The sequence below is a fragment of the Pogona vitticeps genome, chromosome 14 (genome assembly GCF_051106095.1).
Source record: "Pogona vitticeps strain Pit_001003342236 chromosome 14, PviZW2.1, whole genome shotgun sequence".
NCBI classification, from domain to species: Eukaryota; Metazoa; Chordata; class Lepidosauria; order Squamata; family Agamidae; genus Pogona; species Pogona vitticeps.
In genome coordinates, this window is record NC_135796.1 from 14,965,144 (window position 1) to 14,972,047 (window position 6,904).

General features: G+C 44.5%; 1 non-coding gene across 1 annotated transcript; it reads left to right on the top strand.

The window, feature by feature from the left end:
• The first annotated feature begins 6,619 nt into the window (after positions 1 to 6,619).
• On the top strand, positions 6,620 to 6,691 carry TRNAA-UGC (transfer RNA alanine (anticodon UGC)). The gene has a single exon. It is a non-coding gene; the product is annotated as a tRNA-Ala (tRNA).
• The last annotated feature ends 213 nt before the right edge of the window (positions 6,692 to 6,904 follow it).

Here is a 6,904-nt window from a genome sequence, read left to right on the forward strand (position 1 = left end):
CCAAATCGTAGCAGACCCACCGCATCGCAAGTGTCGTCTTCCCCAGCGTGCGTCAGAGCATAATTAGGTGGCAACAAATATGTTTTTGATCCTCTTAATGAACTTATTGGGACTGCTTGTTTTTGGAAGCACTTAGGCTTAATTAAAACACACAAGGGCTAGCTTCCAGGGGACTTAATTAATTGAAACCTACGGAGAAGTAAAATAATCAAGCACAATTAAAACACATTGCACATCTCCTCTGTTTGCTCCTCTGTCACCATCACCTTCGCTTCCCCCAAGGGTTTGGAGATGATCTTTATTCCTGAGCGGGCTGGAGAACCAACTGCTCTTCCCGGTTAACAAACAAGATGAAGTTGTGACCATGGAGATTCTTTCAAGGAACAACTTTGGAGCCGGCCTGGAAGATCTCGGGAATTGCAATGAGACAAGCCAGGGCTTGAAAAATTCAGAGCGGTTTTTGCCCAGAGGTTCTTCGTGAAGATGAGAAGGGGCCGTGGCTCAGTACAAAACACACACTGGAGATGCTACAAGTTGTCAGTTCAGTCCTCAGCATTTCTCAATGAAGATGGGAAATAATATTTACTTGAATTCCCCAGAAGGTTTCTGCTGCAAGTCAGTTCTGGGGCTGTATAAAACAAGGGTCTCATCCAGAGATGACCATTTTCTTGGGCGTTTATTGCAAGTGATGCTAAAATCTCAGATGTGTTTTCAGTTATATGGAGAGGGGCTAGTTGTGCTCTGGCCCCATAGCTGGTTGAACAATGGTCACAAGACCAGGAGAGCAAGCAGCACTACACCAAAATAGCCTTGGTTGCTTCCTCAACGTCCATTCCAAGAAAACTGTGGCTGGTCCATCCATCCATCCATCCATCCATCCATCCATCCCTCTCCCCCTCTCTCCATCCATCCATCCATCCATCCATCCATCCATCCATCCATCCATCCATCCATCCATCCATCCATCCATCCATCCATCCATCCATCCATCCATCCATCCATCCATCCATCCATCCATCCATCCATCCATCCATCCATCCATCCATTGGTGTATTTACTTTGTATTTCCATCTGTATCCTGCTTCTCTTGTGATGAGCACAAAAGTTGTGCATGCACGGCTCCCTTCCTACCCCCTTGAGTCTCACAACAACAACCGGTGAGGTATGTTAGGTGGATAAAGCTGTTTGAGTGGTCTAGGTGAGTTCCATGGCTTGGTTGAGAAAAGTGACTGGACCTCACAAGATACATTCACTCTAATGACTGCACTGAGGAGAGTGATCTGAGCATGAGTGGGGACCAACTTCTTTACCCCAGATGTCTCCATGGGTCATGTCCAGAAATAGCCATAGAGAACATACACATCAGCTAGGATGACCTGGATGAGAACTTCCATTTCCTATTTTGGCATTATTGTGGGAGGGCATGAGGGAGGACTCAGGGTCCCTAAGAAGAATTGCTGCACAATATTGTGCCCATGTGCTCAGCAGGAAAAAAAATGCCAAGCTTTACATAACAAAGGGCAGCTCAAATGTTGATGACCATCAATGGCAGCAGTCAAGATGGTCTACAGCAGGGGCTCTTCAAACTATGGCCCTCGGGGCACATCCAGCCCACTTTGTCTTTTTATCTGCCCCAACGGCCAATCATTGGTGGTATAGTGGTTGCTATACCATGAGAGAAGGAAAATGTCCTTAGCGTGTGACTCTTCCGCAGCCGTCCGAAGAGGAAAGCTCATGGGATTATAGCGTTGACGTCATCCTGCACGCTTTCCTCCTCTGACAGCTGTGGAGCGTCATGCTTTTGCTGCTGCCTGTGAGGAGAAGGAAAGAAGAAGACAGAAGAGAAGTGAGAACAGCAGGTAAGCGTGTTTAAGGGAGAAGAGGGGCCCCCCCACCTTTCAAAGAATAAAACCAGGCCAATTTTGGAAACTAGCAGACACGAATTTCTTTGTATTGAATTCGTGATTTAATATCCGCTACATTCTTTATGATAGCAGCCAAAATCAAGCCTTTCTATACCCTTTTAAAATTTAATGTATTTCAATTCTAGACAGCAAAAAAGGGTTCTTATTTTTTAAACCCACTTTTGCCATTGAAATAAAATCCCATCCGCCACCAAATCACTTATTAACCCTATGATCGTTAATTTATAATAACTTTCCATTTTAGAAAAAAAATCATCCCTATCAAGTAAAAAAAAAGAGGACCCGGGTCCTTTTTAAAAAATACTTGATACATTAGTTCATTTTTTTTCAAACTGTAGTCTGCCCCATCCACAGTCTGAGGGACAATGAACTGACCCCCTGTTTAAAAAGTTTGAAGACCCCTGTTCTACAGGATGCCCTCTTATTGCTCACTACTATTCACAAAGTGGCACCATGCAAGGGAAAATCCCAGAAGCTGAGTCCTTTTTTTCCCCATCAGTTGTAACCACTTCTCACAAAGCAACTGTCAGGGCTGTTTTTCAACACGTAGTGATCGGAGGTCTAGTTTCAAAGTTATATTTTTTATTTGGGGTCCCCCTGCTTTTTGGGTTGCCTTATGGAATGCTGAATTGGACTCTCGCACAATATCTTTTGCTGCACTCCTGTGCGGCAATGATATACTCTGCCTGAAAATATGGGGGTGGGGGGCAAGGAGGGGACATTTTTCACATGGGATGGCCTAAAACGGCCCTTATGCGTGTCCACTGAAGTTCTTCAGGAGCTAACATATAGCAACATTATTGTCCTCCATGGTCCACATTTGGAACATCCCTTTCTTCTTCCTCTTGGTCTTCCTCGGCACACAAGGGGAACTTGAACTGTAACCCCCCCCCCCATGCACAAAGAAATAACATCTCTAAGCTCAGACTGAAAGTGGTTTAGGCATCTGACTTGTGCGGGAAGTGCCTGATGACCATCTGTGATCGCTTCTCATCCATCTATTTCATGGATCATGAGCCAAGGCAGAGCTGAGGGCCCATTGTTTTGTTACGGATAATAAACTGTTCCATGGCGGAGCCGTTGATGGTAATTTGATGGGGGTTTCATGGCTCTTTGTTCAGCTTAGAGTGGCAGCTAAGAATTCAACGTAAGTGCATTTCGATCAAGGTGGAGTCTGAGATTATATTTGTCACTCACTCCAGGCAGATGACTGGCCCACTCTTTTTGCTCTCCCTTTCTTCCTTCTTCCTCCCTGACCAGTCGGCAGTCAGGGGAACAAAGGACCATCCTTGCCAGATCTATGATCCTACTGTTGGAAGACCACTTTCAAATCTGCATTAAATTAGGCCAGGGTCCTCCTAGCACAGCAGCAGTCAAGGGTTGGGTGGGTGGGTGAATCTGTTTTGACAGAGAGAAACACAAAGTCAGAGAGAGAGACAATAAAAGTTGGATAACTTTACCCATGGTGTAGATCAGGGGTAGGCAAAGCGGGTGAGTCTCACACAGCGCCAGGAACCCCTTCCCCCAAGAAAAACAGCTCCATAGCACCCTACCTGTTATATTCTAACTCTCATTTTAAAATCACATGTGTAGAGCCTCTGTCTTGCTACAACTCTGCCTGGGTGAGTAGCTGATTTTGCATTTGTTGTGGTTAGGGGCCTGTCCAGACTAGCTGTTTTGGTTGTGGGGTGGATCGGGTTACAGAGGATCTGTTAAGGTTGGAGGAGGGAGCAACGTGGCATTTTTCATGCTCCTCCCACCTGAATGACCCCTTGCAGGCTGATCAGGTGTTAGTTAAGTGCTTCCCCTGATCATCTGTGAAGGGTCAGGGGAAGTGAAATTATTTTTTCTGTCACTCCTCTCTCGTATCAGTTTCATTCCATTTTCTCCCTTCCCCTCACCCTGCTTCCCCCCTCATTTTCTCTTTCTCCATTGGACTCTGCAACCACAATGGCAGAGGCTGCTATCAACAAACTAAACAACAAGCACGACAAAAAAAATGCATGCTTTACTGCTGGGGCAGAAAGGTGTGTGACAGCTCTTAAAGGGGAAGGATGGATTGTTCTAAGAGGAAACAGTTGCAAATGAGGTCTTTTTTCCCCTGCTCCAAATCATGCCATCAGCAATCCATATATCATATCTATATGACAGTGTGGACAAGCCCTAGCATTGGGAGAAACACAATATTTCCCCAGCCATCCTGGCTCCTTGTGTCCCTACAATCATTTTACTTCCTGGTTTTAATGTTAGACTTGTTTGCTTCTTTTAAATCCTGTAATAATTTATTGGTTTTTAAACTTTTAAAACTGTTTTAATGCTGAGTTGGATCCTCTTGAGGAGAAATGAATATTTTAAAATAAATATTTTTATTTAAATATTAATTTATTCATGTATTCTGCTGCTGATACGCTGGTCCCTCACCTTCCTTGGCTGTTCTGGCATCCTGCCCTTGGGCGGGTAACGAACTCTGTCTTCCCCCGGCTTAACTAATGAACGACCTGGTAGGACCTTATCGGTTGTGACTTTGGCTTGGTTTCAGTTGTTTGGCTGTCCCTTATCTGCCTGGTTCTCCACCTCACCTTGTTAGTTGGCTCAACTTGCAGGACTTGACTTTGTTCCACTCTTTGGCAGTTTTCTGACCCTCTGCGGAGCTTTGCCAGTCTTCCTTGGGCTATCTTACTCTGTATTACCTAGCACCGTAACAGAAACCATCCTACAAGGAATCAAGCCATTGTCTGTCAAAGTCAACAGTGTTGGCCCCAATACTGTTGACTTTGACTGCCAACGGCTCTGCTAGAAGTCTTTCCCAACCTAGCTGGCTGCATTCCCTATAGCTATAGATGCCCGGACATGTTTTTTCTTTTCTTTTCCAATGCTAAGTCATGCCTCGCAGCTGTGCCATGGCACTAAACCAATGTAGAAATGACAAGTAATAGCATAATGCAGGAAAAGGATATCTTTCTCCTGAAAACTGCCACTTATCCATTTATGAATTTGAGCAAATGGGCACATCTCCAGCACTTTTACTGTGCGACAGAAAACCCACATAGATGAAGGCAAATTAATATTGAAGAATGACCGTGTCATTACATCTTAAATAACAAGAAAGGAAAGGCTCATTATAGCAGCAAGGAGATAGCCCACCACCAAAAATTGGAATTCTGAACTGAGTACTTTTAGTTGCTGCAATTTTCACAGGTCTTAATTTTCTCCTCCCCTTTTATAAAGTACAAGAGCTGACAAAACTCTTCCACTAAAGATCAGTAATTCCGCTCTTGGTGTATGAGTGAAGCTGTGCCGACTTCTTGTCCAAACTTTACAGAAGCTGCCCAAGGTGCTGAAGCACGGAGCTGATATTAAGTTCAGCACCTTGGATAGCACATGTGGCATTTGTACTGAAACCCAGAGGATGTTCTCAATCCTCTGCAGAGTTCTTTGCCTCTTTTGAAGCCATGCAGCTGAAAACCTTTCAAATGGAAATGCCAAAGGCTGAATCTGGTTTCTTCTGCATGAGAGGTCCATATTCTGCTGTTGATACTCCGTCCCTCTCCTTCCAAGATGGTGCTTCTAGGCTCCCAGGTTTATCATCAGACCAGAGCTCAGAATTGCTGGAGAACTCAGTGGTTTAGGCATCTGACTGGGGAGCCAGAGACTGGGAGTTCGAATTCCCTACTGGGCCTCCTTGACAAAAGCTGGACTTGATGATCTATAGGGTCCCTTCTAGCTCTGCAGTTCTAAGATTATAATTATGACTGATGATATGTTGAATGCTAAATCCTCGTACTCTCAAGAGCTCCACTTTTTAATTTCACTTTGATTCTGCTACAGATTTCATGGCAAGTCGCCGTTTGTTGGTGTCTGGGGGTTGTTCCGTGTTAAGCAAGCATTTCCACACAACCTGAATGTCTATACATATGCATGCATGTATGTATGTATGCATTTTCTTTTTCACCATTCTGCAAACTGGGACCCAAGGCAGTGACTGAAAAACAGAGCCAGCCAAAATCCCATTAAAATTAAGATGGTCAAAATCTCATTGCAGAAAACCAGTGCCTCAGGGCCATTGTGTAAGTGGTTTCCGGTTGTGCAAGGAGTTGTGTGACCAGCCACACAACCAGAGGAAGATCTGGGGTGAGACAAATAGTGAAGTGCTAATTTGTGCAGACTCCAGATAGCATTGTGTCCTGTGTATGGAACTTCAGTTAAGCCAGTTATTATATTAAAGCACAAATGTTATTATATTAAAGCAAAAAATGGTACGTAGTAATAGAAAGACAGGGGAAAATTCATCCGAGGGAGGGAAATCTGTGCTGAATCTGTGCAAGAAAAATGAACATCACACCATCCTTTTTCTTGAGTTCTGGAAGGGTAAATATATTTTTAAAGATATCCCAGACTCCAAATCATTCTTTTCTCTTTTTCCAGACATTCACCTCCCTACATGGCCCCTTTCTGAGGTCTCAGCCAATGCCCTACTCTGTGGCAGCCTTATATTTCAAGGGAAAGTGCCCCTACTCAGGAAAAGCAAAAGGAACAAGTTAGGGAAGGATTTGTTAGAAGCAAAAAATGAAGATAAAAAACAAGGTTGGATGTTAGACTTTCACTCTGGTGGTCTAGAGAAGCTTTGGAAGCAGCCACCCATAGAAGGAGACAGAAAGATTCCCACAGCACCTTCCACAAGGGTAAGATATCAAGGGGATGTAGCTCAGTGGTAGAGTGCATGCTTTGCATGTATGAGGCCCCGGGTTCAATCCCCCGCATCTCCACTTGTTTTCCCCTTCACGGATTGCTGCCTTGTCAGGGTGAAGGGGCTTGAGTAATTCACCTCCCCGCAAATAGAAGGGGAAGAGATGGAAGCAGTGACAGATTTTACTTTCCTGGGCTCCATGATCACTGCAGATGGTGACAGCAGCCACGAAATTAAAAGACGCCTGCTTCTCAGGAGGAAAGCAATGACAAACCTCGACAGCATCTTAAAA